General features: G+C 42.2%; 1 protein-coding gene across 5 annotated transcripts in view; it reads right to left on the reverse strand.

The window, feature by feature from the left end:
• Positions 1 to 25,664, reverse strand: part of SGCD (sarcoglycan delta) — a 346,594-nt gene that overhangs the window by 168,369 nt on the left and 152,561 nt on the right. For 2 of the 5 annotated variants that reach the window (XM_014948112.1, XM_014948110.1), the window contains exon 3: positions 14,135 to 14,209. The exons of the other annotated variants lie outside the window; for them this stretch is intronic. The gene's annotated coding sequence lies outside the window, so the exon portion shown is untranslated. The remainder of the gene's footprint in view (positions 1 to 14,134; positions 14,210 to 25,664) is intronic. 5 annotated transcript variants of the gene reach the window in all.

Raw genomic sequence — 25,664 nt, forward strand, 5'->3', positions numbered from 1 at the left:
GATTTCCATCAGGCAATGACTATGCTATTCTACTTCCATTAAAAGATACAAATTACAAGTGCTCCAGCTCCATGGTAGTACTTGGTATGGGAATAAGCAGATCAAATTTACTTATTTAAGTCATATAATTACTTCGGTAGTCCATAAAATTTCCCTTATGAGCCACATGAGGAGGATTTTACTCATACAACCCTATTTCTCTGGTTATTTTTTAACCAAATGTCATGCTAAACTACATCTTGATCAAGTGCACATGAGTTTCATATGCCTGTCCCCAGCAAATTTGTCTTGACTGACTCTTGTATGCAGTAAAATCAGATATAGTCTTACTGGAGATATGTCTGCACAGCTCAGGACTGCACCCCGAAACATTGCATCTACAAAGTTCCACAGAATTTTAAGGACAGCCAGACTGCTGGACCCAGCAAGGCTGCTCTTCAGTAACCAAAAATCAGGCAAAACCAAGATGCTTTTCCATTTATAAAAAGGTCTCTAGAGAGTATTTTGTACTGTCTGTACCGTTACGGCATAAAGAATGAAGGGGTCAATTCTCCCTGTCCGCATGTAGAGGCTTTCACGTTTACTTCCTATCAGCAACAACACGAATTAGCTGAACAAATTCTTTTCAGAGTGATGGAATAACAAAATTGCCAGGGATTGCATTCACTGCCTTCCAGCTTCTAATAGTCCATATCAGGACTTTTTATTTTGAAGAAATCAATAAAGCAACATATTCCCCAAAGAGAAAATATCTATAAATCTCATTTTAAATAATAAATTTAATTTTTAAATCTGTTCATTTTCATCAGTCTCCATGATTCTGGTACAAAACTGGGGAGAAAATGTGTTTTCACCCAACTCTAATTGAGTAGAAAACCTTCCACAAAAGAACAGGAAAGAAATCTAAACAACATCAAATATTTATATCATGGGAAAACATCAAGAGATCTTTTTTGCGGCTTGTACTGTATATATTTTACATGTAAATTAAGCTGAGTGGTTCCTCTTCATAGCTTCAAGCTGCTGCTAATGCTTCATAGATTTTTCAGACAGACAAATATTGGTGAAAAGAGTTTTATAACCTTCATGCTGAAGATTTATGATTAGACGTGGACTAGAAGTCTAATGCACTGACACGCAGCCTTGGCTCAGTCTCATTATTGAGTAATTTGTATCCCTTGCTTAATTGGTGTTGTTTGGATGTAAATCATCCTCGCCTTTCACGCAGCTCTGCCACATTTGATGCTAGAGCGGAACACAGATCTGCTGGAGCTTGCATGGTGCTCACTGGAACCACTGTTAGCTTACACTAAAACTGTTACAGCTTTGGAAGAAAGTTTGAAAATCCCTGTTCTGTTCTCTTTCCCAATGCAAATTGGCACCGCTTCTTCCTGCCCTGGCTCCACTTAGAATCTGTTTGCTATTTTGAAATGCTTAGACATGTGGCTTCGATTCAGCCCTTGTACCGCTCCCGCTCGAACAGCAGCCCAACACCGGGACACGACACGAGGCGAATCCCAGAACCTCCAGCAGCTGGCAAATCTCACATCTTCATCTCTCTCTTCATCGAGATTTCCAAACAGTATGACAATAAATTAATGCTTGTGAGGGAAATCGGCCAACACAACTAGAATGTGGTACTTACACCTATGCCATTTTCTACTATGTATTCTACTATGTATACCACTAGGTATTGTGCATGCAACAAGACAATTAATGCCACGGACCAGCACTTACTGGAAACAATGGACTTCAGCGTGAGCAGATGGCAAAATCCTGCATTTTTCCTACCTGCTTTCAGCCTCAAATCTCTGGCTGACTATAAAAGCGAACTGTGTTGATTTAAAATATATAACCAGCAACCACTGTAATTAGCAAAACCATCATCCCAGTGGGTATTTTCCAAGCTCATGAACTATTGAAGAGTTTAAGTGTTTTTCAAAGGGAGTTAAACACATTCTTAGAGGGCAGGTCCGTGGTGGTCTAAATACAACTGCTGGCTTGGAAAGTCCTTGTGAACTACAAACCATCAGAAACCAGGAGCATATTGCCTGGAATGGATCACTTCATCCATCCTGTTTACTGCACGTATTTCAGCATCCACTACCAGGGACAGATGAAGAAGAGATGTTTTGTATTTTATCCAGACTGTTCTTATGCATTTCATAACCCAGAACCTCCAGCAATTACCCTGCTGTGAGCAGAGCAAGTTAGTGGGTGCTCTGCAGAGCCAAAGAGCAGCAGGGATGGAGGACAGAACTTTACAGCCAACCCGGCACATCTATATCAAGTGTCTGAGAAGAAATGTCTCTGCCTGTGAGACATCTTGTACTGTCCTAATGGGAGAAGAGAGAGAAGACCCTTTAACCTGGACCCGTAAATCCACATCTGCTTTATGAGATGCATGCTTAAGGCTCATTAATGTGTCTAATGGCAAAGTTGTACTTAAGTGCCTTACTGAATTCGCATGGATTTATTGAAGCAACTCAATAATTTATGGAACTGAAGCCTAAAAGCCAGAGTTTCTCTTGTTTAACCTAAAGGCGTCATCTTTGGCTAGCAGCTGTAGGCGGCTTATCGTCTTTTATAGCTCAGCCACCAGGGAAGGAAAAAGACACATTCTCATTGCGTTATACCTGATAGGTGCATACAATTTCTTTCCTTACAGTTTCAACCAAGTAATGACCTTCACCTGTGTTTGATACAGATAAGTTTGTGAAAAGCTATAAATAGGGAGAAGACAATCTTTTTCACAGCCAGCTACACTGTCTTCAGCTGCAATTTGTTTCCCTCTTGAGGATTCTGGGTCCAGTTGCATTTCCCTGTGGTTTTCTCTGCATAAACCTATCTCAAACACAGACTGGGCTTGCTGGGTTTCCTCTGGAAGATGCTGCACTGAGATGGACCATGCTATCACTGCAGTACAACCTCAAGGAATTTCTGCAGCACACATGGATTGTACTGCGTTTGCTCCAGTGTATCTTAAAAGAACAAAACATTTCAGCACTATGGCTGAATTCTGAACAGGGCACAGAGGAGCCTCAAAAAGCCAAAGCAGATTCAGGCTTATTTGACCCATGGCTGCAATTCTGAGATGCTGCTAAAGGTGACTGCAGCCACTGGGCATTTTTCTGCAGCTCTCCTCCTCCTCAAACAAATGCCAGTTAACCCCGGGCATCCAGCCCCAGCTTTCCGCAGCCCTCCTCCTCAAACAAATGCTAGTTAACCCCGGGCATCCAGCCCCAGCTTTCCTGAACACACACAACGAGTGACAAAAAACAGGGAGAGTGACCTGACCTGTTCCCTCTCTGGCTCAATACACGCTCTTTATGCTGTTTTGCCTTCACATTCATACAGCACTATCGAGTTTAGAATGGTGATGATCCTGGCATCTCCACCTGAGGGCATCTCCCAGCACGCTCAGCAGGATGGGGAGCAGAACCACATCGTGGAGATGCAGGGCTTGGGGACCTTCCCAGCTCAGACAAGGGCAGCTCCCCTGAGTGTTTCTTACCAATGCTTACAGTTAGAAGATTGCCCATTTCCAATTTCTGCTGATACAATTTGAAATTTGCTGGTGAAAGCTGGAGAAAAGGCAACCTGAACAGCTATAGTTAAGCTGCTGACCTCGGACCACTGTAGTCTTTGTAGTTTTAAGTTCTGTCTTTAGGTAGGGAAGACCAGACAATTGCATTCAACCACATAATACAAGGCAGAAAAGAATAACAGATGCCAGCTCAGCTGGATACTTAGTTTAGGGTTCAATAGAGCTACACCGATTTGCACCTGGTGAAGATCAAACTAATGTTTTCTTTACCCTACTACAACTCAAACCATTAAAGAAGCAAATCACCTTTTACCACAATAGCCTCATTATAAATACACAAATTAATTTAAAATGGAATATATATTTTCTGTGGAATATATATACACACACACTCAGAAAGCTATTATGTATGGAAATATATTTGAAACTCTTTGGGCTACAATTATTTCTTTAGCTCTATCTCTTCAAAAATGAGTAATACATTTGCAGGATAGTTTTTATTTGAAAAGCCGGGTCAGTGGTGGGAACAGCATGCTTTGCTTCACACACACTCAGCAAGCTATTACGTATGGAAATATATTTGAAACTCTTTGGACTACAATTATTTCTTTAGTTCTATCTCTTCAAAAACGAGTAACACATTTGCAGGATAGTTTTTATTTTAAAAGCAGGGTCAGTGGTGGGAACAGCATGCTTTGCTTCTGACTATGAGTAAGCAGCAGAGATTGCACCTGATCTGTTCCCAGAGAGTAAATCTGATGTTAAATCCTGCAGATGAGAAGAGCAAAAAAACCCACCCAATTTCACATCACCTGCAGCGATGGCTCTCCTAAACTTTCCAGCTAACTAGTCCAGTTTGCTCTATGTTGTCCTACATTCGGTGGAGGCAGCGCCTTAGGACAAGTACAAAACCATATGTTACTCTCCTTAGTTACAGTCTCTAAGGCAACTACAGTCTATTGGAAGGCGACCCCAGACAGCTTTATCCCACACGTTGCTTTTCCAATACCGATTATTTGTATTGAGCAGACAGAGCATGTGCAAGATCCAACACAAGAGGCAGGTGGATACCCAACAGCAGCACCAAGGTGAAGAAAGAAGAGGAGCAAAGGAAAGTCTTATTCCACAGGAGTCAGAGGTCCTGGGGGAACTGGATGCTCAGAAATACCAAGAGGGGATATGTAATGACAGCCTTTTTCCTTGGTTTTCCCATCAGGCTGTTGCTTCCCTGAAGAAGAGCTTCACAGAGGGCCACACTTGCCCCAAACCCTAAGAAATTCCGCCAAAAAGGGATATGTAATGACAGCCTTTTTTCTTGGTTTTCCCATCAGGCTGTTGCTTCACAGAATAGCTTCACAGAGAGCCACACTTGCCCCAAACCCTAAGAAATTCCCTCTTCTCCCTGCCAGAACAGCAATTTTGTTGATATCACTGTTGTCGCATGGGGAAGTCAGTAAATGAAAGCAATCTGGAGGATATTCCTGTCTTTCCCCCTCCAGTTTGGTTAAAGTCCTTTCAAGGGACAAAATCCCCATCAGCCTTGCAGGCTGAGGACTAACAGCATTCACTTTAGCATCACCTCTTTCCTTGTGCACTTTGTCAAGTGGGAACATAGGAGAATCACCCCAAACTGCCACCACCTCAAATGTAATGTGGGAATTTTAAAAATTTTAACTACAGATTTTATCTTCCCATATCCCTGTGTTCTCCCTGCGGTCTAAGCATCCGTACAAAGAACAGCCTGAGGGAAGGGCTGAAGGCTGGTACTCCAGGAAAATGCCTCACCCTCTTCTTTCTAGCATCAGCATTATCCCTTCAGCAGCACTTCCACCATTAGATACGTCATCCCGAGTACAATCAATGCTTAAAACATTTGAAAACAGCACTGTCACAGCCCATGAAACGTACAGGATTTAATGTCTGCAGAAGCACAAAAGCACTGTCTCCAGAGCACTTAACATATTGACAAGCCACCCTCTTCTCCCTGCCAGAACAGGAATTTTGTTGATATCACTGTTGTCGCATGGGGAAAGTCAGTAAATGAGAACAATCTGGAGGATATTCCTGTCTTTCCCCCTCCAGTTTGGTTAAAGTCCTTTAAAGGAACAAAATCCCCATCAGCTTTGCAGGCTGAGGACTAACAGCATTCACTTCAGCATCACCTCTTTCCTTCTGCACTTGGTCAAGTGGGAACATATGAGAATCACCCCAAACTGCCACCACCTCAAATGTAATGTGGGAATTTAAAAAAATTTAACTATGGATTTTATCTTCCCTTCCCATATCCCTGTGTTCTCCCTGCGGTCTAAGCATCCGTACAAAGAACAGCCTGAGGGAAGGTAAAAATTTTAACTACAGATTTTATCTTCCCATATCCCTGTGTTCTCCCTGCGGTCTAAGCATCCGTACAAAGAACAGCCTGAGGGAAGGGCTGAAGGCTGGTACTCCAGGAAAATGCCTCACCCTCTTCTTTCCAGCATCAGCATTATCCCTTCAGCGGCACTTCCACCATTAGATACGTCATCCCGAGTACAATCAATGCTTAAAACATTTGAAAACAGCACTGTCACAGCCCATGAAATGTACAGGATTTAATGTCTGCAGAAGCACAAAAGCACTGTCTCCAGAGCACTTAACATATTGACAAGCCATGTGAAAAGGGAACGTTTTTCTCCAAGTTGCCAGTTATTTTGGTTCCTCCAAGAAAAGCATCTCTATCAGTATCAGATACAGACAGGGCCCTCGCTGCCTTTACAGCCCCAGACACTGCAAGTCCTCGGTCCTTACTGCATTATATACCCAAATAATCACACCAATTAATCTAAACTGCGTAGAGAAATTTAAACTGTAGGCAGGGAAGTCTGTTAAATGCCTCAGAACATTTTCCAAGGCAGGGTCTATACACAGCATAGGATTTCACTTCTGAGCTTTTGTTTTAATAATTTGAAAATGGCAAAACCAATCATGCAACCGAGTGGCACTCTCCTTAATTAAGGAAGTCAATTCAGAATCAATAAAAAGACAATTAATCTGTGGATGTCACTAGCTCTGAATTATGCTGATAGTCCCAAAGAGGTGACCCTGTGACCTCCAACACTTCTCCCAGGGTCTGAAGGTTTTCACACACTGATCTATTATTTTATGAGAGACGCACTGTTAGGAAATACACTGATAACTGTCAGGAAACACCGAGGGAGAAATGAACTGAAAAGCCTATATCTTTTGCAAAATAATTGTAGTTAAACTTGTTCTCGCTTTGGATCCTCTTAAAGGCACAAAAGCTCATCGAAGGGAAAAAGGGGATTCAGTGGAGGAGCACGTGTGCTCTCCTGGGGACTGAGGACCCAGCCTCTTCCTTTCCATTCTGTGGAAATGGGGCAGTGCAGGTTTTTCAAGGGGAAAAACAGAGAGTATGAAACGGTATAAATGTCTCGGCTTGTTCCCTCTCACACACCTGGGCACAGAACACTGTGGCACATGCAGATTTATGTTATCGGGGATACACACAGATTGGCACAAAAAGAAATTGCTCGCCTTGCTTAGGGCCAGAGTTTAGCAGCTCGTGAGACATCTCAGTGCTGCAGAAGGTAAATGCAATGAAATTCAACAGAAGAGAAGAGCCGGTTTTCTGGAGCGACTCCCTGCTCAAAAGACAATCCCTCCAACTTCACTGGCACTTCATTACTTATGGAATATGGGGCTACCAGAGCATGTTAAAATATCACACTCTGAGCCCTTGTCGAAGTATTATATTAAAGAATATGTAAAAGCCAGATCCAAGGTATGCAGAGGTGCAACTAAGCTGCCATCCAAGAGTGACTTAAGGAGCTTATCTGCATTACTCTGTACCAGTCTCCAACTGACAACTTTAACAGGCACTCTAAGAAACATCTTATTTCCTCCACCATGTCCCACGCATCTGTAGCTAATACTGCATCCAGCAGAGACTTCATTTCAGGTGGTTATTCTGTACCACTCTCCAACTGACAACTTTAACAGTCACTCTAAGAAACATCTTATTTCCTCCACCATGTCCCACGCATCTGTAGCTAATACTGCATCCAGCAGAGACTTCATTTCAGGTGTTTTATCCTAGCCCATACCCCGGGAAACACAGCTTTGACTGATGTGGCCCCACATCCAAGAACTCTTGACTTGATCTGTCTCTTCATTTCTATTTTTTTCCAGGTTCAGGTCTATAGCTCGTCTTTTGGTGCCTCCCTTTGCTTCTTCCTTATTACCAGTCCCCTGTCTCATGAATTTTGAGTTAGACATTTCACCTCCTCTGGCAGGAGTTCTCCAGTGTGAGATGACTAACAGACATTAAATTGTTAGTCTTATGTTCTCTTTAAAATGTGCTCAGAGCAAATGCTAATAGCAGCACATCTCAAAAGACTCCTACCAGCATTTGTCTTGATCTTTCATTACCCATCTGTCAAAACCCAGGTGACAGTTACAAGTTTAAATCAAAGTTCAGAGGCACCTGTTAGTTTCAAAAAACTTTTGCCTCCAAGGCCTACATTTTAAGAAGCTGGGTGTGCTTGCCAAGTCCCAGCATTCAAACTCCTGGCAGGAGATAAGCATCATACCCAGTGAAAAGAGTCAGGCAATTTTCCATTTAACAAACACTTGGGGGCAAATAAATCGCAGCCCCCAGGGCAGAGCATTCAATAAGTTTACTCTTTACCTCCTCAAAATGGCTCACATGGCTTCAACTTGCCAAACCAGGTTGGATAAGGCAGCAAAAAGAACTAAATAAAAGAGTGGCACCAGCTAAACAGCTGGCACCGCCAAATGTCAGGCAGTTACCCGTTTTGAGATGCTGGACATCATTAACCTGTGCTAACCTGATCAGCCGCTCACCTCTGCTCGTGGAGCACGAGCCACAGTGCACAGCTGAAAACTGAGGGCATGGTTTGGTCTGAGGGAGGATCATGGAGAAAGACAACCCATAGAAAGTTCTCAGTCCTCGTCAGAAACTCACTCTTCTCTACTGGAGTCCCAGTGCTTTGGATGTGACCTACGGTTTCAAGTTTTGACTTGTGAATTTAGCTTTCCAGACTGTTTTAAATGAAAATCAAGCTGAATAGAAAATTCAGAACCAAGTAAGAAAACCGCCCCCAAAGGTCTGGCAGACTTTGGTGGAAAAGTAATCTTTGTTCAAACCACCAGCAACTGTCAATCATGAAATCACCAGCCACAGCCCAACACTAAGCTTATTTTGCCAACTGTTTGTATTTCCTGCTGTAGACTCTTACACCCATACAGTTCCAACAGTCGCAGCATATTTTCCACTTTTTTGAATGGTTTATTTTAATTTGAATGTCACACATGTATTGAAAAAACACGTGGAAACAGACTACTGTCTACATCTTCCTGGTAATTTCTGGATACTGACGAATGCCAGTCTATGTCACAGTGTGCCCTTCAGCAAGGACAGAGTTGGACTGATGCTTTACCAGATACCCTAAAAGTTTGCTGGACTAAGCACAACTTACTTTTTCTCATAAGCATAATTTTTACCTCAAACTCTTGGCTTTAGATTTCTCTTTCTGTTTGCCTATTTTGCAGAAAACTTCCACCTATAGCGAACTAAATAAATTCATGGTCATCACATCCCAGCTGTATGCTGAAGTGCGTACGGAAAGTAGTTTGCAACACAGCCAAACAGTACGTTCCTGCACAGAGATCATTTTGCAGCTCCATTATTTGCAACCAACCCGCAATGCTATGCTTCAAGGGCTGATTTTGATACCCTGAATAGAAATGCTGTTTCCACTTCTCTGTCTTGTTACTAGAGACTCGGCAGCTCAGCGTGTGCCTTGTTACTAATCCTGTGGTTTCATTCATAGCCCCTGGAGGTCACACCAGAGGTGAAGCTGCCAACCTCACTGAAGTGTGCATATCTATGTCCCGATCAACCCTTCCTCCGTTTAACCTTCATCTTGTCTGCAAGCTCCACTGTAATTTAAAAAACAACCTGGAAGTTTGTTCTAAACAACTGGAAGCATACCAAAAAAAGCACATGCACCTTAAAGGTACCAACTGCCTCTACGCAACAGGTCCCTCGGGAACCTGACTCACTTTTTGTGCCAGTCTCTGAAATTAGACCTAATAAATCAAGATAAGGCTATAATCCAAGCAATGCATCTTTTTCAGTGGATGGCAGAATCCAAATGCAATAATTCGTTCTGATTATGGTGTTTGATTACTGAGTGTTAGAAAAGGCTCAAACAGAATGTAACTTTTAATTATGCCATTTTATGGCAGTTCATTGCAAAGCCAGAAGCTATTTCAGGGCCGTGCAAATGTTTGCCTCATTCCTGATAAAGCCTGAAATATGTCTTGGTGCCTTCCATAGCCTCTGGGCATAGTCTGTATTCATTCTTGCAGATCTCACTGTTGATTTGCTATATTTTGCTACTGCTACCCTGGCAACCCTAGGAAACACAGAGAGCTTATTTCTGTGCCTCTCTTTTATATGAAAAAAAAAAAAATATATTTAGATAGTTCTAAATAAACAACAGCTGCCATCTAATGAAAATCTATGCAAGAGTGTAATATGGTTGTCATTATGCAAATTATGGTTGACCAAGAGGTGCAAATAAATGCACCCCAGAAACACTGCATATTTCCTCTGTGTACATTACACTGAGCACGACTGCATATTCCTCCCTGGGAAATCCTCGACATAAGTATGGTAGCCCACTGCTGAAGGAATAAGGTGGGATTTGACTATACTACAGCTATTTGAATATGCCTTATGTGTGTCATTTAAGACAGAAATACTTCTGGTTGATTTTATTACTTAAATATCTCAAAGATTACTTGATTCATTCACACAAACCTTTCCATTCCTCCCCCTGCAGGTAGCAATGTCCACTTGTGAAGTTTAAACAGCCTAAGAGCAATTCACATTTCACTATCTCCTATATTCTGCTAATAAAAACCCCAACTTAGCAGCATCTGTCATTGAAGTGAAGCAAAAGCACGAAGAACCCAAGAAATCTCATGTTTGGATTAATGCAAAAGCCTGTGTTCCTCTGTAATAACAGCAAGAGTATTGTGCTCCTCTGAAATTATCATCAGTTCCCTATTTCCTCTCTGTTTGTTTCTCCCCCCACCCAGCACCAGTCCATGGCAAATGCTGGTGTGGGCAAGAGTGTGGGAAGGGGAGGGAAACACAGATTGTAGTAGACCCTCCTGAGTTTGCATTGTCTCTCCATATGTAACACGTCAGAAAAGCCACAGAGATGGATGCTGTAGTTGGTGTCAGTGGCAGAAATGAAGGAGAGAAATACATTCAAGAGATGCTGCACAGAAAAGCAGCAGCATTTCACAAAAGCTTGGAGATGGGGGAGGAGCGAGAAGTGACACCACAGTTGTGAGTCTGTGGGACACGGGGCGGTGGTGGAGCTGTCAACATTAACGGGAAGAGATGGAGGATGGGAGGATTTTGAAGGACAGATAAAGAGTTCGGGGTTTGAGCTGTTGGGCTTCAGTTGTCAACAGGACATCCAGGATCTGCTGAGGAAAAGGGAGTGGAAAGAGAGAAATCTATGAATCATCAGCTCTGGGTGGCAATTAAAAGCTCCACACCATGAGCTGTTCTCTCAGCAAGCCCCTCTCCTGCAGCATGGGTGGAAACCGCTCAACGCTTGGCATTTTCTACCCAATTTCCTAGAGGAATTAATGCAATCCATTGTTTACGTCCATGTTCTAATTATGCTTATGTGTAAATTAAGAACATATAGGTCAGAGGTTGGTCTGTCCCAATGAGCCAACCGTGCCTCCAGGTTTTATTCCACCAAGCTCCAGAGACCAGTTGCCAAAAGAGATAGATACAAGCTTAAGAAGCAGTTCTTAGACAGTCACTCCTTGCGTGGTAATTAAAAAGAGCCAGTTGATTAGGTTCATGGTTAAATTAGCCAGCCTGCCTTTGAGGCTTGCTGGGGCAGCTCTCCTCCCAGAACAGTCTGAAGCTTATCACTTTATTCAGCATTGATTTGTCAGGACCATACTATGTTATTATCACTTCCAGCAACTGCTTTGATCATTTTCTTGCTTTCTTGTCTCAGAATGGCCACGGACTTACGACACTTCAACACTCACGTCAAAGAGGAAAAAAGCAAGATGGTTTTTACATATATATATATATATTTCTATATATCTGTATAACTTCCCATCTGACACTGAGATGCTTCATGTGATCATTCCCAGGCAGTTTCTAGACGCAAACCATGTCTGGCCAGACTGACCCCCTCCTCACGTTCAGTCTGCCCACACAGCTGCATCCAAACTCAACATATTTATTGCAGGTTTTTGAAGCAGATGTTGTCCCCACCTCTCTGCCTTTCTGGCTGCCAGAAGCCCTGAGGCAACCACCATCCACTGTCCATACCAAGTTCTGAATCTGTTTGTGCATTATGTTTTCTTGGGGCTGCTGCAATACAGCAGGACCACGCGTGGTCTTTATCAGAGCTGCCAGGGAATACATTGCTTTGGGCTGGTTTTGCATTGCGCAGCAGGAGAAGAAAGCCCCAGTGCCTTGAATCGAACACCTAGTCACCATTTCAGCAACTGCAGGACCTTTATTTTAATGTATGATGAGCCCCTCACATCTTAAGGGATTCTGGGGCATTTTCACATATCCGTCATTCCAAATTTTTTAAAAGCTATAAATGCAAATATTTTATCCTCAGAGCCTGTGAATGTAAATAGGCATCAAACACCACTAATGCAGTCATAAATCAGGCATTTGGGTCCCCCCCCGCAACTAGGCAAATGGCAGTACCTTAAGGTACGACGGAATGCAGAGTCCAAATCCCTACACCCAGCATCTCTGATGCCCCTGTCCCCAGGGATGTCTCCCTACCCTCCTCTCTAGCACCCAGGGAGAACACCCAGTTCCCACCACAACTGCCCTGCGTAGGCTCAGATGAGCAGCCTGACCCAGATGGGGATGGACATACCGTGTCTCTGAAACATCTTTGTACCTGCCAAGGTGATACAGACTCTGAGAAAGACCTCCAGAAGGACACCAGCAGGAGAAACTGTACACAGGGCTTCCAAAATCCTTCAGAAAGCCCCACTGCTAATCTTTTCTCTAGGAATATTCACTAATTACTTCACAACCACACTTGTCCCACATCAGTGGGGCTTGAGAAGGAGGTCAGGCTGCTTCCAGCTTTCCTCCTTGTGAAAATGTCACCCTCCTGTTAGCAGTCACATGAAACGGGCCATCTTCCCTCCCCAGTCCTTGCTTTTCTCCCAGGGAAAGAAATGCCCCTGAAGCAGCACTGGCCATGTTTTTCACATTATTTCTCTTTGGATTCTCAGAAACATCTTCCTACAGCCTGGCCAAGGAACTCCTCCAGGGAGAACGGAATCTGAACTAGTACATAAAGTCAAGTCAGCTCCTCTGAAGTACAAAACCAGCAAACAGCCCCCCGCCACACAACTGTGGGTCATGGGTACAGATTTTAGACGGATGTCAGAATTCAAAGCAAAGCTTAATGGCATTTAGTGTTCAGAAACAAGCTTGTCTTATTTTTAGTACGCTTCTCAGACTTGTCATTATATACTTCTGATTTACAGAATTAATGCCAGGCAACCGTGTTACCTTTATTCTTCCCTGCAGGATTACGTGAGAATATTCTTTAGAGAGGATATCACACTGGGCTAAGGTTAAAAAACAATCAAGACATGTAGCAAGCTCCAAGGTGCCTTCCCGTATCTCTGAAATATAAATGATTCCCTGGCATAAAAGATTCTGAAATACATAGCCATAAAGTCTAAGCTTTGCTAAGCAAATAACAAATACAAGAGGAAGCTCTGCTTCCAAAGGCTCTGAATCACACCGACAGCTACGCTATGCGTGAAGCTAAAATATTTCCGAAAAAGCCAAAAGCTGTCAACGGCAGGTAGCAAAGCATCGGCCAGTTCCTAGATTTCAGTTATAATTCACACAGAAATACACACTGGGGGGATGGACCTACTGCTTAGAAAAAGTGCCGCATGTGTTTCTTGGAGACTTTTATATCCAGGTGTTAAAGACTGAGGGTCTTGCACCCTTCTGCCAATGACACTCAGTAACTAACTGGTAACAGCTAAATACTAACTGGTACCAGAATATCAAATGGTTTGGGAACTTCTGCCTGCCCTCTGAGAGCAAGTACTTCTACTGGATATAATCAATCAAAACACACGATCTCACATTGCTTTGAAAAATTCTGTCCATTAACAACTAAAGAATAAAGTCAACATACACTGAAGAAATTACTGAAGTTGGACACTGTCTATATTTATTTAGGACTCAAAATGAGACCATGAAACTCACTTTTCTTTGACAAAAACATTTTTCTTCTGCCAAAACCACAAGAAAACAATTTTTAAAAGCCCAGCTGGGCAAACCATCTCCTAAAGATGCAGGAAAGCTTCTCCCACTGTCATGTCAGCGTACTTAAATCTAACAGGTTCTGCTGTTCAAGACTAGTCTTCCAAATACACCTCCAGCCAAGGATCAAACACACTAATCTGTATTTCTCTGTGTAGATATGAATTCCACCATCCACAAACAAGACTTACAGTGAGAAGCTACTAGGTCAAGGAGAGTGGATAACTTCAGTGTCTGTGCTCCAAGGAAGCATGTTGTCCTGTTTGCTGTAGAGGGAAAATAGGGAACACAGCAAATTACTCCAGGGGGCTACAGTATAAAAACCCTAAGTGTTTAAAAAAGAGCCTGCAAGAAGACCCAGGGGGCAAGGCTTGAGTTCTTCACAGGCAAGGGCAAGCATCTTTTTGCCCATCTCAGCTGCATCTCTACCCAAAGCTGCAGGAAGGAGCAGTCCCTTGGTCGGGTTTGTCATCCCTGGGCTACCAGTTTGCAAACATGGAGTTTCCACAATTTATAAGAGTATAACCAGACAGCTGCTAGGTAGGGATGAAGCAGAGCAGAAGCAGGTATACTGGGTTTTCCATTTCCACCCAGAAGTATAAAGTTCTGGAGCTGCCCCTGTCACAAGTGATGTGCACAGGAATGCAGCGCTTGGGGCCTCCAGGGGTGGCACCGGGGAAACCTGCTGAAAAACAGCAATATTGATTCAACAGGCCACCGTCCAGGCAAGAATCATTAGCACATGGGAAGTGTAAATACACTTCCACACCTTTTTTAAACCTTAGCCTCTATTAGTTTAACCCGTGTCACTGTGATTGCCTTTTTCTCTTGTTCTTTCTTCTTTCTTTCCCATGGCATATAAGCCTTCTTGAATGTTAAATACTTGCCAGGAGACATAAAGAAATAATGTCAGAGGCCTGACATATAGGATGAAAGACAATGAGCTAGACTTCTTCTAAATTCTGAAACACAGACTACAAGGTATGTCCAACAATATTTCTTATTCCAGATTCCAGAAGGAGCTATTGAATTTTTTATCACAGGGAATGTAACTTTTTTTAAGAGACTGAGAATACAGAGAGTTATATATTGAGTAATTCAAGCTAAAGGTATATGGTTGTATCTCTGCTAAAGGCATATAGATATGATTATGCAGATCATTAGTCAGCTAACTTCAAGCCCTGTAACATGCTACACGCTGAAATACCCAGTAATCTGTTCTATAAAAGAATTCATAGTCAGACGCGATCAACCTGATTTGCCTGACAGAACCCTACAAAACTTCCAAAGACAGTGCAGAGCACAGGATTGTATTTAAACTCCTGACAAAAGCCTTGGTTTTACTACTTCCTGAAATCCCCTAAAAGTGAATATAAACTGCTGGAGGTCCAGATGCGAGCGTCTGAGAGGTGCCAAACACAGAAACGTGGCACACTGTCTGTTCGCATCCCATAGGTAACCATTTATCAAGCCCAGGATAAAGATCTGGCAAGTCTCATATTAAAAGTGCCAGAATAGAATAAGTAATATCCTGAATGCACATGGAAGCGTTTCAGTGCAAAGAAAGCAAAAAAACAAACAAACCACAAACCTGTCTGCAGGACTAGCCCTTATAATTATCTGCAGCCTGAAAAGAATGAGAAAGAACAAGTAGATACCGGCGTCATTTGTCACCAGAGGGTCTAGCAGCTCTTGGTTATGTTGCACAGAAAATTGTAATTCTAAATTCAAGTTTGCTTTCTTATCTCCTATTTATGACAAAGACCAAGCTTTAGGAAGCGAAGATGAAAATATCCTTTGAAAAATCCCAGTTTGCAAAGTAGAGCACTGAGGCACTTCAGGTTTGCCTGGTATCATTCAGGCACCCAAACCGCAAGCAAAAGCCACCAAAATCTTCAGAATACAAGAAGCGCTTTCTCTAAACAAGTAATCTTATCGTAGATGGATCCTTTCAAATCAATTTCCAAGCAAAGCAATGTTTTGTGATATAGTCCCACTAAACCTTAACAAAACAGCACGAGGAACGCATCTTTATCCCAACTGTTGATACAGTCTATCAATATTAAAATAATCTGGCATGGACTGCCTTGCTAATAAGCCAGCTTTTCAGGGATGTTGCAAAACAAAACTGTCTTAAATGTGTGATATGTAGAGGACATAAAACATAAAACCTGTGCAGAAAAAAAACGCTGTCATTGGCACAGCAAGATTAAAAAAAAACAATTACAAGGCTGAGTACATTAAATTAAACTTGGTGCAGTCATTCCTGACAAAAATCCTACTGTCGGTAATTGCGCATATTTGGACGTGTAATTGTTAAAAATATCACACTGAAAGTGTTTGATGCTTCTGAGATTCTGCTTCTGAAAAGCCAGACAAAATTCCCACTAGAAATCTCAGGTTTTGTTTTAACTTGAGCTCCGGTAATATTTGATTCTTCACTGCTTGCTCTTTTACTGTTTATTGCCTCGGGATCAAAGATTCATTTTGTAGTCAAAATAAATTCCAAATCATTGTTTGTATGCTCCTTTACTGTGAGAGACATAGGAGAAAGGGCCAGAGTGACTGAATCCCATTAGTCTCCCCAGATTCCTGGTCCTCTAGGGATTCCAGAGCAGTTCACTGGGATTTGCACATTCTTGTCTTCAGGTGTGATCTGCAAACATTTTAATGGATCTACCAAAAATCTTACACAACCAATGTCATGTTCACAAGTTCCTGCTTGGGAGCCACGAATCCATTTGTGTTGCTGTCTCCTAGAGCAAACCTCCTGTCTAAAAAACACCTATGCCTGGCACAGCAAGCACTTTGGAAAGTCTCTCAGGGAAAATACTGCTTAGTTAATGGAGTTTTCTACTACACCATTAGCACGGTTTCTGTTTTACCTCTACCACGTCCAAAACCCCTGAGGAAACCGAGCACCCAATTTCTAGGCAGGAAAAAGTGGCATTTGAAAACTCATATCCTAACTTGTACATCTGAATTGCGTTATCATAGGTCCCTTCATTCTCCCTTCAAGCAGTTTTTTGATTCTGAGCTTCTCAAGATCAGTAGAGACAGACGTTGGCGGAGGAAGGCAACACAGGGGTTCAGGTAGCACCCTGTCTGCACTACACTGGTGTCATCCAGTTCAGGTAGCAAGCACCCTGTCTGCACTACACTGGTGTCATCACTGATCACAACTCAGTCCAAAACCTTTTATACAGATAAATTAAAGCACACATGCAGTCTTGAACTCGGAAATTATTTATCTGCCAAGACTTGGGCTTCTGTGTGCTGTTGAACCAGGACGCTGATTGCCACTTTCAAAGTTGTAGGTTGTAAAGAAGAAACTAGTCACCAATACATACCTAGGGTATACCAGGAAAAAGGTACTGTCCTTGCTCAGTATCTTCACAAAATAATTTTGTCAGAATCCACTAATTATTCAGGCACGTGAATGGTAGCTGGTGGGATCTCCTGTAACAACTCTCCTGTTCCTCTTAAATAGACTGTGAAGATTTTAATTATTGTTCTTTAAAAAGCACGCTCCTTGGTGAGGGTTTAAAAAGTTGCACGTTTATGAAACTTCAAAGAAGTTGTCCAGAAAGACTTACCATGTCCCATCTCACTTTAGGCACTTGACCTTTGTGAGAGATACTCCTCACACAACATTACTTACTTCGCTTATTTTGGATTAAAAACCTTCACAAAGCTAGCAAACCTTTTGCCACAGCCTCAGTCCCTGAGTGGCCCCTTCCAGATGCCTTGCTCTCATCATCCCACCCTGCTCTGATGAGGTTTGGGTGCAGCAGATGGGTCCTACCATCCACACACGACCTTAGTCTACCAAGCCCCCAACACATCTGCCCCCCATCCTGAGAATCAGGTTGGGAAGGGGTAACCACAACTGTGCTACCCAACACAAAACCTCCATCCGTGTTAACACTCCCAAGTATGACAGGAGCGCAAAAAAAAAAATATTATTTAAGGCTGCCAATTTGTTTACCCCCGTGTTAACACTCCAAAGGAGCACAAAAAACAATATTATTTAAGGCTGCCAATTTGTTTACCATTACATATGAGGTGTCTCCTCCCTTTCTGGAAGGGGTGTTGAAGCGTGGGGCTTGCCAAGGCAGGGCCACCACGCCGGGCTGCTCGGCAGCCTGCTCTCTTGTGGCCTCATTAGCCAAGCTCTCGCAAGCGAAGCAGCCGAGCGGCGTCCCAGATTTTCATGCACCAACTCTGACATTTATAAAGTACTTTCAGTCGTGACAAGATCAAAAACTCAGCATTCTTTCAAATCTCATAATAACTCTCAAACACCCCCAGCACAAGGCTGGAAAAAAAAACAACCCCAAAACCCACAGCTGAAAATGATAAAGCTCTTATTAGACAAAACTGGAGGAATTATGGGATTCCCCCCCCACCTCCATCTCACTCCAGGCTTCGTTTGATTTCTGCAACGTAGTTTGCTCTTAGGAAACACTAATAGCATTACCTCCTGGACAGGCCTCATTTGCAATCACTGCAGTCCTTCCCATCAGCTCTTCTGCCAGCAAGTTAGTCGCTAGTGGCTCTCGCTTCGTTTTGGGCTCTCAACCATCTACTCCTATTACTATATTTAAATGTCAATGCAAGACAACTCCACTTTGCATGTCAGAGCATCGTCCTCCAGCCAAGCTTCAACAGAAGTTGTGTCAGGGCTTGTTGTCGAAATTATTTGTTCTGAGTTGCATAAAGGGACTGTTTTGTTTTATGGATTTTGCCATAAAAAACTATTGATCAGAACAATGTTTTTTGTATGCTTGCACTTAAGAATTGCTAAAAGTGAAGGGGGTGGAGGGTAGGGGGAAAGGTTGAGAATACAGTAGAAAGGAGTCTCCCTTGGTCACCACAAATCGTATATAAGATACCAGTACAGAAAGACACATCAGATGTTGTGTATTCACGTATGCAGAATTCTTAGCTGGTGTTCATTCATAATTATCTCTTAAGTCATTGTGTCTTTTATACTACAGTGCTCTCCCTTCCTTGCAACAGCACATTCCTGTCATTTGTGCCATGTTTGGACTCTTCATGCTGCCGTGCATCAGAGGATGGACCTCTAGGTGATACCACTGCACCACCTGCATCAGTAATAATTGAGGGCGCTTCGTGCTCTTATAACATTATTAATCCAAAAGGACAGCACTGAGTTTAATCTACTTTTTCTCTGACTTTACAGCCAAGAGCTTGGCCAATACATGTATTCCAACAAAAGCAGGTTGTGCACTGAAGGTTGCAGATGTGCTTGACCAAGCAAGGACATTAGCACCTCAATTAACAACGTAACACACATGGTGCAGAAGAGGGTGGAGGAGATGCTAAAGACAACTTCATGGGAAAGCCTCTTCATAAGTTCCAGTGTAAACGAATATGTAATTCTCTACAAATGGAATATTTCTATCCTTTTCAATTTTCTAGGTTGCTCTACAAGTATTAAGTCTTTGCTTTTGCAACCCTAGATGTTCTTTTAATCTATACTAATACCCAGCTTTTCTTAAATCTGGATAACTCGATGCCCAAGTAACATGTTACAGCTTATCTATTTGCAATATTGTACGGAAAAAAAAGAAAAAAAAAAGGTGAATACTTGAAACGGGCTCTGTTTCTTCTGCCTAGAAATAGCTCTATTGATAGCTCCTACCTAGAGTTAGTATGACAAGAGTCCCTGAAGTACACGAGAATCGAAGCAAAATAATAACAGGAACATACACATGGACAAAGGGAGTGACGGATTTTCTGGGTTAGAAGCTGTACAGTTTTGTTACTTATTTCTCTAAGGACTTTTTTTCACTTTCCTTTTGTTGATTCACGGCCCTTTACTTATTTTTTTTCACTTGTTTATTCCAAACATAAAACAGCTATTAAATCCAAGCTGTTCAAAAAAATATACAATTGAGAACATTTCAACTATAAACAATACTTGCAGATTTACTCTATGAAAACCATAACTGAGAAGCAAAGAGTGACTCTTCAACACAATGAAATCACAGCAAAAATAGGCAGGAAACAATTTAAAAAAAAACAATAAACCACACACCACCATTCCAGACCTGCTTAATAGCATTCCAGGGCTTTATAAAAAGTAATGATCATCAACCATGAGAACAGACTTTTAATTAGCAAGCTGATGTATTCTGTAGAAGGCGGAATCACGTTGCATTGTTTTCAGAGTCTCAGGTGTGTTTATACGACTTACTAAAATGAAATCTTTCATTCAGCCTAAGCTGGGCAACTGTATGCAGCATGAAATACAAGTTCTTGTTTACATAGCAGAATTGTGATTAATGTGCACCATACGGAAGCCCGGGCCAGCCCCAGCGAACAGTTGTGTCTGTACAGAAACTGGTAATGGGTTTGTAAAACAGGCGATCTGGCACACGCGAGGGGATGGCAAAAAGGATTAAAATGGAATATCCACCAAGGGGTTTGCAACTTTTAAAAGAGCTACACTGCCAATTAGAAGAAATACAAAATAAAACTTTAACGAGGCAAAATAATTCTGTAAGTAGCGCTTGCGGATGCGGCAGGTAATCAGGAGAGGTACTTAGGACACGGGGATTACACGTGGGTTTTCATGAATAGAAAGAACGCAAGCAATATTTCATCTAGCAAATTTCATAACCAAACTCAAAGATTAAGCTCGTGTGCTAATCTGAATCAGAAATGCACATGAATGTATAATTAACATATTGCTCAGGCGGCTCCTGGCATGACACAGAATGCCAGTAAGCAGATCACTGGGTGGTGTAACCAGCACAGCTCCAGGCAGCTACAAGAACCCACAGCAGCCAAAAATACTCTCCTGACTGCCCCAAATTAAAGCAGCTTCCACGTTAACACACTCCGACTGTCCGTCTTGCCATACAGTCCGTTTGGTTAAGAGAAAATGGGGGCTAACAGTGTTCCTGAACACAGTAATGTGTTCATTACTGAACATTACTGTTCATATAACCAATACTATATGGATCCTTAGTAGTCCTTGTGCTTTTGCTCCATTTTCGCCTACGCTGGCCCTGATGCTGGAGCAGATGCAAATTTCTGGACTCCTACTAAGTCTCACTAATTTGAAATAAATGATGTATAAACATGATTGAAACAGCAGAGCCGCAGACCATAAAATCTTTACCTCTGGTGTGTATCACAGAAAGAAGACTGATTCCAGCCTAACAGCTCAAAAAGATTTTTATTATTTTTTCTTAGAGTTGTTAGAGAAGAGACCCTGACGTTGTTCACTTGCCAGAAAAATGGAAATGTTTCCATCTAGCATCACCTCACAGGTCTTTCCTGTAACCTTTCGGTACAATGCAATCATAGTTTGCAGGTGCTGACTTCAAGTCTGAACATCTCCTACTGTTTTTGGTGTAGTTTTTTTGTGATTTAGGGTTCTTTGTTATTTTTTAATAAGATAGGTAGAATAAAAGAAAAGGACAAAGAACTAAATATTAAATAACTCAAATTTTCTAGCATTTCACAAGCGAAAATTTTAAGTATAATAATCCCAAAATATGGGGAAAGTCCATGGTTTACAGTCCCAAAAAGTTTATACGGTTTGTAAGTGTCCAGCCTCAAGGGCTGGAACTGAGCCATGTTGAGTTGGGCCAAATTTCATTTTTTGTAAAACTACAGAAGTTTTGACTTTCCTGTCTCTTTTATAGTGCTAATCAGAGGTGCAGGGTTCCTAGAAGCTGGATCAAAACCACAGCCACGATATTTGATGCAAGATCACTCAGCTTTTGGAGTTCAAAACCCTACTTGACCTGTGACTGAACAGCCACTTGTCCTGCAGAGCATTCAGTTTCTGCCAGACTTTGCCAGTTGAAAGGGTGTTAGAAACAAATGCACCATTAACAGTTTACTCATCCAACACTTAAAAAAACACCCCAAAACCACCAAGAACAAGATGCAAGCTCTAACAAATATGCTCAAGTCAGTCAAATATGCTGACATTAATCTTGAATGAATTTGCTTCTGCTTCTAAGTCTCAATAAAATCTTCAAAACAGACTAAATTTCCAGAACTTGAAACAGCCTGATGAGGTGATGCCCCTGCTTGATTTTCTGTAGAGTATCTAAAGATTCATTTTCATCTACTGGTACCTATTGAGGACTGAGGGTAACTCAAGGCATGAGTGCATGCCTGGGGAACACAGATGTTCCCCGTCCCCATCAATGACACACACACAGCTTAACCACGATGTCCCAGTACCTGGCTCAGGTTTGATCACCACTAAGATGCTCTTCAAGGGAGCTGAGCTGAAACACAAGCCCGGCTGACACCTCCCATCCTCCTACTGAACTTGGGTTTGAATTTCTCTTCCTGAACAAAAATTAGAGGATACCCAGGACAGAAGCCCTGTGCAAAGAAACTGCTGGAAATTTCTGCTGTGGGCTACCCTTTGCCATCTAGCCGTAGAGAAATGGAGAAGTGCCTTCTCTCAGCCTGCAGAAGAGGCAGCTCTGGAGAGACCCCTTCCAGTACTTAAAGGGGGCCTAGAGGAGAGTTGGAGAGGGACTCTTTGTCAGGGAGTGTAGCAATAGGATGAGGGGTAATGGTTTTAATTGAAAGAGGGGAGATTTATGTTAGATATTAGGAAGAAATTCTTTAGTGTGTGAGTAGTGAGACACTGGAACAGGTTGTTCCCAGAAGCTGTGGCCGCCCCATCTCTGGAGGTGTTCAAGGCCAGGCTGGATGGGGCTTTGAGCAACCTGTTCTGGTGGGAGGAAACCACTGCTCGGCTGCTGTCCACAGAAGCTGTGGCCGCCCCATCCCTGGAGGTGTTCAAGGCCAGGCTGGATGGGGCTTTGAGCAACCTGTTCTGGTGGGAGGAAACCACTGCTCGGCTGCTGCCACCTCCTTCAGAGCCTGCGGGGAAGCGGGCAGGGAACAAGCCTATCCAACATAGTAGACTTTTTGGCTGCTGAACCACCTTCTGCCAGGTCCCACAGCTGGTTTCAGGTTCTGCTGCTGAGCAGATTTACCCAGCATGGTGCTTGCAGGGCTGTACAATAATAAGAGCAAAACAGGCTCTTCATTTCAGGGATGTCTGTATGCTAAGAAAGGCGTGAAAGCATAAATTGGGCCAAGAGACCTGCAAAAGCCTGCTCTGTATTCCTTCAGTTCTTGCCTCATTTTCTTCTCTCACATATTTTTACCTCCTTTGCCCTGCTCTGTTTGAAAACTCATCTAATTGTCACTTGAGATGACAAATGTCCTTTGCCTCAATGGCCCTTCCTCAGTAATGGATGTTTCCTTTCTGTATCACTCCGCTTGTAGAATTCATTTTCTCAATTAAGTGATGCCTGCATTTATCTTTTCCTAATTCTTATTTTACATCTTTCTAGCTCTTTTTTTTTTGTTGCAAATATGCGTAAAAAAAACCACTGCTTGTGCTCTTTGTTTTATAAACTGAGGTATAAACATCATAAATCCTCCCTGTAAAAAAGCACCACCTTCTGGTACCACGGTTAGCTTTTACCTTAACCTGCTGGTTTTGCTATTTCTCATAAAATATAAACATGCATTCAGTTCAGCTCTGGAACGAAAATGAAGTGTACTGTATTGATCAGTAAGATTTTAGCCAAAAAATGCTGTTCTGATCATTAGTTTGACAATCCATACAATACAAACCAAACATTTGTCCCTGGGATTCCTGCATGTGCTAATTCCATTTAAGAGCTCCTCGGTTGCTTTTAGGCATGGATTTTCAGTCTGCTGACCTGAAAGTTGTCCATGTTAGAATTACAAGAAATCAGCAAATATTATATTATTTATTGTCTTTTGATCTGTTTGTTCTTTTTGTTAACACTGCACTACTGAACTACTTCAGAGTCAACCAAGAAAATCACCCAGTTTTCAGCAATGGTTGTGATTTATCTTTTTAACTTTTGTTACCAAGGCTGTAACCAAACATTTCATCCACCATCATATTTTAAAAGAGGCCAAAGACAATAGGCTCTCTCCTACAGAAAGAATTAGCAAAGGTTAAGTCTTAACTGAGGGGAGAAAAACAATTATCTAGGGTTCAACAGCATCCACAAAGTTTTTACACTGCAACCTCCTACGACCTCTCTCAGCACTGCAACTGTTATAAATAGGGCTTTCTCCTGCAGGAAGAAAACATTTACCTAGAACATGAAAATAATTCGCTTTTTTTGTTGTTTTAAGTCTCTTCCCCTCTCTCTTTCCTTTCCCCCTCCAGTTTTCATCCAGCAGTGCAGCAAAGCAGGAGAAACCAAAAGCTTTTCAGTGGCATGATATTTGGTATGGGGTGAGAAAAAGGCTGTTTGCATCGATGGTGCCTGGGATTTCTTGGCAATCTCCCATATAAAAGCTATCCTCGGTCAACATGCTTAACCTACAAATTGAAATGAAATGGAATACATTCAATTCATTCGATCTACAGACCTTACAATATCTGACATCACCCACGCTAAAAAGGGTGTCTAATTAAATTAAGATAGTGACTGTTTTGACTGAAGTCTGAAGAATTAGCAATCCATACTCTGGGAAAATGGCAACAAAAGGAGAAGACTGAGCGTTTCCCCTGCAGAGTGTCGATCCCTCAGGTTCATACCCCTGTGTTTCACAGCACCCAGCTGGGGGGTCCCCTGGAGCTCCTCCAAATTCAGGAGGGTGGGATCATGCTCAGCTCATTCATCGGTCTCCCACACCCACCATGGTGGGGCAGAAATGAATAGCCATCCCGCAGATGTGGCAAGGACTTAAGACCCATCATGGTGTTCTTCTCACTCTACATCTATAATGAAAACATCTCTATTTGGACAAGTTATTTAAATATCCTTTACAGTCAATGGAGATGAAGAAGCTCTTCTAGGCTCTGAGTCATCTGATCCACTGAGATGTATACCTTAAAATAGAAGTATTGTGCCTAAAGCAAAGATCTGTTTCCATCCTTTGATTATGGAGGGGATCTCTGTGAGTAGGTCAAATGTTGAGACCCATCTTTTCATGAGATATCTAAATTAATAAAATGAATCCGAGGTGGTGTGCAAGTTGGTCACATTTATTAGAAACAATTTAAACTGCTAATTAGCCCCAGAAAGTGAAATAATAATTGGTCTAGTTATTCAACCCACTTGGCTCCCAGCTTTAGTGTATTTGCTGAGAGAAAAAAAGTCATGGTAAAATATGATTCAATACACACTCCTACAGCCTTGGTGTCTGGTGGACCTCTGTGCTAACAGGGTAGGTCACGGTACACCCAAAATGTCACAGCAAATGATCTCATGAGGGAATTACACGGGTCACAGAAGAAAAGAGCCAAGAAAAGAATTTTATACCTGTCACTCCCTGTGTAAAAACTTCAGACAGTCAGAGCAGACACTCTGCTACATACCCAGAAAAGACAAGGAAATGAAAGGGAAAGGAGGGAAGAGAAAGCAAAGGGAGATTGTTAGTCTTCTATGAAATACAAGATGATTAAATACGGTCAGGCTTTAATCCCTGCTGACAAGCAGAGCTGTATGAAAGATATGGGTTGATTAATTATAAGGAAAAAAGGCTGTGACACAGGCATATGAGGCAGAAACACCAAAAGGAGGGATTTGTTATTTATTTATATATTTATTGTTAAATAAAAGGCATTTGCTAATGAAAGGAGAGCCACTCGTCTGGATCTAAAACTTTCAGCCCTACTTTTAAATCCTAATGCAGTCTCCCAGCACATACTGGGGG

Source organism: Calidris pugnax, unplaced genomic scaffold (genome assembly GCF_001431845.1).
Source record: "Calidris pugnax isolate Ruff unplaced genomic scaffold, ASM143184v1 scaffold27, whole genome shotgun sequence".
Classification (NCBI taxonomy): Eukaryota; Metazoa; Chordata; class Aves; order Charadriiformes; family Scolopacidae; genus Calidris; species Calidris pugnax.